Source organism: Silurus meridionalis, chromosome 10 (assembly GCF_014805685.1).
Source record: "Silurus meridionalis isolate SWU-2019-XX chromosome 10, ASM1480568v1, whole genome shotgun sequence".
NCBI lineage: Eukaryota > Metazoa > Chordata > Actinopteri > Siluriformes > Siluridae > Silurus > Silurus meridionalis.
In genome coordinates, this window is record NC_060893.1 from 1,084,588 (window position 1) to 1,094,195 (window position 9,608).

General features: G+C 41.2%; 1 long non-coding RNA gene across 1 annotated transcript; it reads right to left on the minus strand.

Moving 5' to 3' along the window:
* Positions 1–448: 448 nt before the first annotated feature.
* On the minus strand, positions 449–9,519 carry LOC124392667. The gene is made up of 3 exons (XR_006927192.1): positions 9,313–9,519; positions 5,958–6,074; positions 449–1,131 (listed from the first exon to the last, which is right to left on the minus strand). It is a non-coding gene; the product is annotated as an uncharacterized LOC124392667 (long non-coding RNA).
* Positions 9,520–9,608: the final 89 nt, after the last annotated feature.

The following is a 9,608-nucleotide window of genomic DNA, read 5'->3' on the forward strand; positions in this document are numbered from 1 at the left end:
GGATTCAGGCAGAAAGACAGAAGCCTACACATCACACACTGTGTAACTTCTACACAATGCTTTATATACACCTTTTCATAAGGACGTTTAGTACCAGTGGAAAGGGTGGTTCACAATTCTCCACTCGTCATTATCTTTGATCAGCGGCAAACAATCTTTTCTATTCATTGACCCAGACCAGATGATTCTCCCACTACGACAAATCAGCATGTGAGAAGTTCCTGCAGCTGCCAGATGTTTAGCAGTTTGTAGAACTGCTGAGGAAAGGCAAACAAAATCCAAACAAGTTAAGAGATGAAGATGGATGGAGCAAAAAACGCCCAGCAAACGATTTCATAACACTTATTTTTTTATTTTATTTTTTTGACATTTGCATTGCAGATCAAAGAGTATTTTTTTATTATTTATTTAAGTATAGAATAAATTATTGACTACTTGTGTTACAGTAATTAAGTTATTCACTGTAATAGTACTGCTTCGATAAAATACAAGGTTCGCACATGAAGCGATTCTCCTGTTGCTGCCGTAGCATTTGCTGTTGTCGGTAACTGGAGCAACCATTAATATACTTTTGATTGTGAAAACAAATCAGGAGACTGATGCCCGATTCTCATTGAAAATGAACTCTTATCTCAGTCATTGTGACTCTCTTTACTTGTGAACACAGCACGATTTAGAAAGTACAAGTTTTCAGGATACAATTCAATTCAATCCATATATAGTGGAAACATGTTTCACCCACTAGCTAGCTATTTACACTATTAAAGTATGAAGATAATTAGCTGTTCGGCTTCAGCCTTGTAGGTACTGTAACGTTCAGGATATTTAAGAAGAAGCATCTTTAGCATGATAGCCAACTGTTTATTTTAAAACTTGCAAGAGTTAACATGAATTAGCATGAATTAGCATGCTAAGTAACAACAGAACTTAGCAGGATACTAAAATCCTGCATTTTACTAGACTTTTTTTTCCTGTATATACTCTTGATATTAGAGGTAGTAATGACTTCAGAGAAGGTTGTTTAAGATAATTGCTCAGAACTCAGAAGTTTAAAATGTGGAACCATAAGCCAGAACAGGGCGTATTTCCCCCCTTCCTCCATCCATCCTTTCTTTCTTCCTTTTCCGCTACCTGGGAAAAAAAAGTTATAATGAACATATTGACATGATCAAGACTTGGAAATGATCCTAATCACGATAATTCACATGATCTCTCAAATGTCAAGGCTACAATAAAATGGTGGATTATTTTCTTTTACAAAGAAATGTCACTGACCAATGAGTAGGAATTGATGAACTCGTGACTGTTTTTTATTCCCCTTCAGATTAGATCAGTGGACCATTATGTCACGTTGTTAAGCGTTAATATGTACGGTCTTCAATGATTGGACATTAAGTTTAGTTGTGCAATTGTGATTGTATTGAATGGACATTCGGTGCCACCGCAGGTGAGGACGGGGTCTTAACCAACTGGACCACAGATGCACTTTCTATCACAAGCAAATGTGTACTGTCCTCTATGCTTGGTCATTCAGATGCATTAGCTGTAATCATGTCCATGTCGTCTTTCAGTCCAGGTGCACGCATGTTAATTGTGCACTGTTTGTTTACTCAACATGGAAACAGAATCTTTGTATGCTCAATGCTTTGTATGGGCAATAAAGAGGAAAACTGATGAACTATGATCATCTCCTTGTTACGTGTCTGTCTGTTCTTCCTGAGACACGGGTTAAACTCGAATGAAGAAAAAAAAAGGCAAAGAAAAGTGTTTAATAAGCAGGCGGCGTGTGCTGGAGGCTGCTGATCCGGTTTCTCCTAATGAATGCTAATGGATTTGCCTGAATGTGCGTCCTTCTCTATCTCGTCCTCACCCTACCCCTCCTCTCTCTTACCGAACCAGGCACACCTCAACGCTTCCTATTAAGCACCCGTGAAATTAGAAATCGCAAATTAGAGACCCAGGAAGTGTTGCTGCTGCTGCTTCTCCAGCAGGCACCTGAATGGGACAGAATGCAGCAGAAAATGCAGGAGAAATGTTAATAACGTTAAAGAGCAGCGCAAATTTGTTCCATTCGTCTGTTAATTGTGTTTAACCCACGTGACATGTTGGTCTCTGCGAGAAGAGAAGTTTTAAAAAATGTACAGAAATACACAGCGAGTTGTTTTCGCATGTGCGAGTATTACAGGCAAGTTCAGTACAATACAATACAATACAATGCAAAGTCTTAAAAACGAATAAAGAAATAAGTCGCATTTCGATTCATGTCGCACAGGCAGAACGTGACTCGCTTGTGTCCGTTCACAATTGTAGCTCGGTACGCGAGGACGTCCTTAAAAGTTCTCTGGGACCGAATTCATGGTTACAGACCAAATCCTTATCTTTTTCTCATGTCTTATAGGATGAACGTGCATGATGGTTGCTAGTGCTCCACCTTTCTAGTGATTCTAGAGACCACCCCCTGATGTTTGAACACTAAAAACATATGCAACAAGGTTTTATGAGACATTTAAAATGAGACCATTTTTGAAGACTCGGTCGTAAATACTTTCGTGAGGTCCTTGGAGGAGATCGGATGTCGAAAGACTTTTCCTCCTGGAAACAATAATATGATAATAAAATATCTCTGCGTCCGAGTTAAACCAAAAAAGTCAAGGAGATATAGGTTTCAAACTAGTTTTTCTTTGAAGGAACACCTTTACGAATCAAAGTGCAATACAACGATAAAGATAGAAGTCGTGAAATGCATATTTGGAATACAGACAGCGATCCGACGGCATTTGTTTTGCAGCAGGGGCTGCATCCCTGGCGTCTGTCTTGTCTGCTTTCTTGCAAGTTTAGTGCTTTTGTTCTCGGACCATCGACCAATCAGTGCAGTAGTTTCCGGGGTGCGATTCCCCCTCCAATTCAACAGATAGGATTAAGTACAAAACTTTAAACAAAACACAGATTTCAAAAAGTACACAAAAGAACACAATTACAGTAACATGAGTAAACGTAATCGGTTACTTTTCATCTCTGCTGTCCAGTATTGGTACTTGAACCCAGGACCTTAAGATTGAAAGTTTCATGCTTTGCTAACTGGTCTAACCAGAAAATAATGAAGAAAAATGTGACCTTTAAAAAAAAGCCTTTAACATTTATCCATAGGAGAATTCTCACGAAGTTGGTAATTATAGTCTCGAAGCAATGATGTTATCTTAAAAGCATACATGCGCGATAAGTGCACTTATGTGGGTCGGGGGGGAAATAAGGGATCGGGTGTATAGCTAGTGACAGCAGACAAAACACAAACACCAGAAGACTTGACTGTGGTGTTCAAAAACCAATTGCTCGTTCCTAATCATCCACCACCGATAGAGCCGTTTCTGTTCTGAAGGGCTATCTCGGCCTTTTATATCTGTTTCTCACGTTAAACTTACGCCAGTGTTGTGAATTTAAATCAATCCCAGATTTCAATACCATGAGATACAAACTGGCAAGAAAGCCACCCAACCTGCACAGAAATCCCCTGAGAGCAGCAACGTTCATCAGAATAAACATGTGATTTTGTCAATATAAAATGTAAAACTGTGTTTATTAATGTTTTGTATGTGGACGTCTGGCAGCCATCTGCAGACGGTGCATACGTCAGTTACTAGAGAACAGAACAGCCATCTGAAAGCCATGAAGGATGCCTAGGATTTGATGAGCATGTATTTCCTACTTCATCTTTTTATTATATATATATATTTCGTGTTCTGACCATGTTTGCAAGGGCCTAGTCATGGGAATAATGAAAGACGGCCTGCAGACAGACGGACTCGGTAAATGGAAATGGGGATTTGGAAATGAGTGGCTGTTAAAGGAATGCTGGGCACCCCGGATCCCTCGCTGTGCACATGTTTAAACCATGAATCTAAATCTCCCAGCGGAGTGCTAGTGTGATTCACAGCTGTGCAAAGCTAACAGAGGTTGAAATGTAGCAGGTTGCTCTGTCACCTCTTATCACAGCCTGATAGGGTGTTTAACAATGCGCACTTTAAAGGGGAATGAGCCATGTGCAGTTCTATTGGTGTGAACTTTTTTTTAGGGAAGTATCTTACACGGCATCGGTAATCTTACGAGCCTACTTTAAGAGAACCGGGTGTGTAGCATTACTAAATAAATCCTGGATTGTGAAGACCTAATGTGGTGTTTAGTGCTTTTATTTAGCACACAGCAACTCTACAATGTCCAAACCAGTGTCCAAGCTATGTGCTTTTTGAACATCCCAGTCCACATTTAGTTCTTATTTGCTCTTATAATAACCTCCACTCTTCTGGGAAGATGTTCCACTTGATTTTGGAGCGTGCCTGTGAAGATGTGTGTTCATCAGCCACAGGGGTTTTAGAAAAGTCAGGTAGTGATGTAGCTGAGAAGGTAAGAAGACCTGGGGTGCGGTCAGTGTTCACATTCATCCCAAAAGTGTTTAATAGGGTTTAGATCAGAGCTCCATAGAAGGTCACTCAAGATCTTCCATTTCAACCCATGATGGTCTTCTAGCTCAAGTGAAGGGAATCCAAACACATTCTATACAAATGGGTGCCACATACAGCTGGAAAAGTCAGGTATCCTAGGAATCCTTATAAGTGTGTGTTTTGGTTTGACGTCACTTCTTGAACATGTGATTGAGGAGCTTTTTTTGTCTGTCAAAACTAAATCTTACAGCTCAAGCTGGCATGGAAAATCTTTTGATCCGTTTTAGATCAGACCAGTCAGATTAGACCTGAAAATCTGAAGCTTTACAATGCAGATAAGAGGATCAGTGTTACAGTACACATTCTTTTGTTTTTATTTAAGTAGGCACCAGTGCGGTAATAATTAAAGCGAACTCACTGCACGACTAGTTGTAAACATAAACCTATTTGGCAAGCTGAAGATAGCTTAGCTAACATTAGCTAGTTTCTTGTAGATGTCAGGCACGCTTTGTAGGTTTGTTAAGGCAATGTAAATGAACTATTAATTAACTAACTAGCAGGCTAAGACACACCAGACCGTTATGTTCCCTCGGGAAGTAATCCGTTTTGATCGTATGCATGTATAGTATTTTTTATTGGAGCTTTCAATGAACAAATTCCAGCTTGCTTTAAAAAAAAAAAAAGTCTCCAGGTTTGTTTTCGCAACCAGGAGGCGTGGCAGATGTCAGAGTGACGCGTTTTACTCAGTGGTCTGGAGCAGTCGCAGTCACGCTGTGTCATAAGATGAAATGCTCCAATCATGCGTTTTTGTTTTTTTTTGGTTTGGAGTTTATTTTCAGCAGTATGAGAGAGAGCCAGGCGGCTGTGAGGTCCTAATGTTTTACTAATGACTGGTTGTGCGAGTTGGAGAGAACTGGGTGCGGTGGAGAAACAGTAGCCGAGTGGAAACAGTGGCGTAAGCAGCTACTGCTATGGAGGGAGTTCCCTGAAAGTTTCAGGGAAGGTTTGGGAGCTTGGGGTGCTGCTGGAAAAGCATTTTATGAGCCTTCCTGTAGCCAGAACATAAGCAAGAGGCCTAAGCAGGGTCGCTATGCGTCCTGTGCGTTCAGCTGCAAAGCGTTACGTTCCCATTTTCTGATCAAATGAACCGTAGGTCATAGGCTGCAGGGCGTCCTAATGCTAGTTATATACACACAAACCGTAGAACAGTTTCTGAATGAAGCCACAGGCAAACTAGATAAGGCCTGAGGAAACGATTTCAGGAGATTTATTTCTTTGAAAGCGTTCAGTTGTACACTGTAGGGTTTTTACCCACTGTCAAAAAAATACTCTTTGGGAAAAAGTACAACACAAAGCCTCCATTGTCCAGTGTGATTGTACACAGTTCGATTGTGCAACACAGCTGCACTAAGACACGCTGAGTTCAGTGCAACCGGCATAGTTGCCATTATTTCCAGCTACAGGAGAGACCTAATAAAATGTAATAGGACACACGTGATTCATGTTTGGAAAATTGCTTACCTTGGGGAAACAGGGTCCAGACATTTTCCAGCATTTCCTGTGTGAAATAAAATGGCCAGCAAGCATGTGGTCCCTGATTTTAGGGGGTCACAGGGGTCAGAATGCACGCAGAAAAATCTGCAGGAATAAACATGGGTAAGTTTCAGGTTACAAGACACACACACAGTATATTACATGCAGCTCAAGTAAACACGGCTCGAGCGTCGGCCCCTGGACACTTTCACTTCTGGACAAAATATACACAATAGAGCTGTCAGTGAGTTCTAGACGCACCCCTTTTACACCCACATCAATCCAGGAAAAATCAACATTTGCTTCTCCACCCTGTTTGTTAATAATTACGGTGAATGGAGAGGCACCACCCTGCAGTCCGGTGAGGCAGAACTCTCAGCAGCCCACAGAGCAGCTCTTTGTGCTGAAGAGTCTGAAATCAGGCCTGCACTCTTTCACACAGTACGTCCCTTCTGCCTGCTGTTTTTCTTACGACGCTGAGAGGTGAGTCAGAACATATAGCCAGCGCTTTTATGATGAATGGCACGAGTCTCTCGGGGGGCCGTGCTGGACGTTGTACTGAGCCTGCTTACACAGCATGGAGTTCAGCATAAACACTGAGGAAGCAGAATGTGAAAAGCAGGAACAGTATTACAGTAGTGCAACGGGCCCACGTGTCCCCAGATTCTTTATATACGTGGTCCTGCAAAGTCAACACGAAACCTGACGCTTGCCAGAGCGCAATGTGAATTCGATTAAGGTCTGGAAGGTTTGGATTGTTGTACAAAGTAAACGGGGGAAGGGAACGAGGTTATGGAAAGGTTTTAGGTGATTTTCTCTCCAGATGGAGAGGACTTCCCCTGCACCCGTCACCTCTCACCCTGGCCATCTCACTCATCCCTCATCCCCTAATCAATCATGCAGTTTAATCCAGTGATAAAAGAAAAGAAAAAATCCTATATATCTATCTCTATTAGGGTCCGTCTAAGGACTTGACTTTGATTGGTTGGAAGGTGTCAGTTCAAACCGTTAAATGCACATGGTTTAATCAACCCCAGGATTTTTTACCTCAGTATCATGCGTTATAGTAGTGATGGGAAGATCTGATCATTTTAGTGGCTCGGTTCTTTGAATCTCGTTCATCAAAATGAACAACTCCAAATCATTTAGTTCATTTGATTCCTTAGATCAGAAATAAAATATAACATTTTCAATAAGCAGATCCCCAACACGTCTACATGCGCCAACTTCGGCCGTAGTTCCAATAATAAAAAATATGTAAATATAACTGCATAGCGTCTATGGGAGTCACGTGACAAAAGAACGAACGACTAGAAGAGTCAAGAGATGAACTACTCCATTCTGTTTCCTTTACATAACCTACAGAGATTTCCTGATGCTTTGCTTGTGCGCGTCCAGTAAAAAGAAATCGCTTATTGAGGCGACTCGTTCTTGCAAATCGCATTAAAGACTCGTTCAAAATGAAGGACTCGTTTATGAAGGACTCGTCACTACATTACACGCACCTAGCCTTGAATTTTCCATATATAATATATATTAATTCGTTCCACATGGAGAGAAGCAAAACAGGTTTTACTCTATAAAACAGCAGAGTAACATTCTTTACTTTTATCTATACACACACACACACACACACACACACACACACACACACACACACACTACAGCTGCTTTAAATAACAAACACCTAAACATCTGTAATTATTTCTAATAAAGAGGCCTAGTTGATGGTGCACTTCATTATGAACGCTTTATGGGTGAGAATAGCTGTGAATCAAGCAGCACCACCAACCCCCTCAAACGTAATTAACTGATTATCTGTTTCATGTCTGAGTTCATTACGCAGTGATGCAACTATTTTGTGTTTGCCTGAAGCTAATTCTCATTACGCACAGCGCCCTTTACCACCTCGATCAACTTTCTTTTCGCAGTACATTTTTTCCCCCTCACGAAAATAACAATTCTCCTCAAACTTATAGACACACAGGAAATATCTTCAATCTTAGCAATTCTCACTCTCAATCCTAGCGTCTTTACACTCCACATAATTCCATAGCCTGACTACCAGAACGACGAATCAGCAAACCCACGTAACTGATTTATAAACTCGGCTCTATAATTGTGTACCATTTATTTACACAAGCCACTGTTTAGAAAGTAAATGGTTAGCGACTGTTGCCATTGTAAGCCATCATATAAATGTTTTCCTCCATAAAAATATATTTTCAGCATCGTGTAACGTGAACGAAACAAAAGCCTGGAACGGCTCAAAATGGCTGACTGCTTCCTGCAGCCTTACTGCGGTCGTCTCTTGTTCCAGACATGTGTTAGGCTACCGAAAGCAGAAGTTGAGATTGAGAGGAAGAAGAAGATTCATTGAAAGTGTATACAGAAAGGCATGCAAAAGTTCCCCATAAGATCTATAAATATAAACTGGGCCATTCATCATCCTTCATAGCCCTAGCCAGAGCCAACACACACACACACACACACACACACACACACACACACACACACACACACAGTAAATAGACTGCAGTTCTTGCAGAAAATGTTGCCTCTTGTTTACAAAACTAGGATACAAGCCTATATCTACATTTTAAACACTGCCACAACATGCAAAATGCCTCCCTTTGACCATATACATGTGCACCAGAGAATGAAAAAAAAAAAAAAAAAAAACACATTCTGGAAAAAATAGGATGGAAATAAGACATGAAATGTTAATGGCAATCCATTCGATGACCAGCTTTTGCATTATCATGTGTACATTAGCTGCATACATGCTGCTTTATAGTGTGTTGCCGAGTGTTCCATAAATTCTCATTTATGGAAAATGAGTAATAATTCACAATGATGCAAAGGAATTTGGGAACTGCATTCACCGTTGGGTTACATTTGCTCAATTCAATTAGTTTTTTTTTAACACTGGACATCGTCCCAAAGGAGCTTTACAAAGATAAAGAGGTTGTAAAATGTAAAAGTTTAGTGCCTATAATTTCTAATATTTGTTCTTTATACAAGGTGGTATCAAAAAGCTTCAAGACTAATGGTGTATCTGGTGCTGTTTTGACCAAGAAGAAGGTTACCATGCCCCTGACCATGTGATTTGTTCTCTGACATTCATCATGCGCCAGTTGCTGAATGTTTTTCGGCGGTTGAGCACGTTGAAGGTCTTCCTGATCTCTCGTCGTCCTCCAGTGATGTTCTTCCGCTAGAGGACGACGCGAGAACAGGAAGACCTTCAACGTGCTCAACCGCCGAAAAAACATTCGGCAACTGCCGCATGATGAACGTCGGAGAACAAGCCACATAATTTCACTTCCGCACCCACCCTACTCACCAGATTTTGCTACTTTGGACTTCGCCTCTCTTCCAAAAGATGAAGATCTGGTTTGCCGTTTTTTCTGGCCACCTGAACGAGGGCTGGTCCACCAAACAATACTTCATTCTTGGTGCTCGCAGACTGTTGAAGAAGATGAAGACGATGAGTTGCCAGACAAGAGATGAGCAAAGCTCTCAGCAGACTCCTCTCCAGCAGAAGTTCCAATTCTATACTTTCCTGGTTATTCGCAGGCTCCACACCAGGGCACGTTCAAGAGACTCCATCCCCGTAGCACCCACACCAAGCCCTGGAGG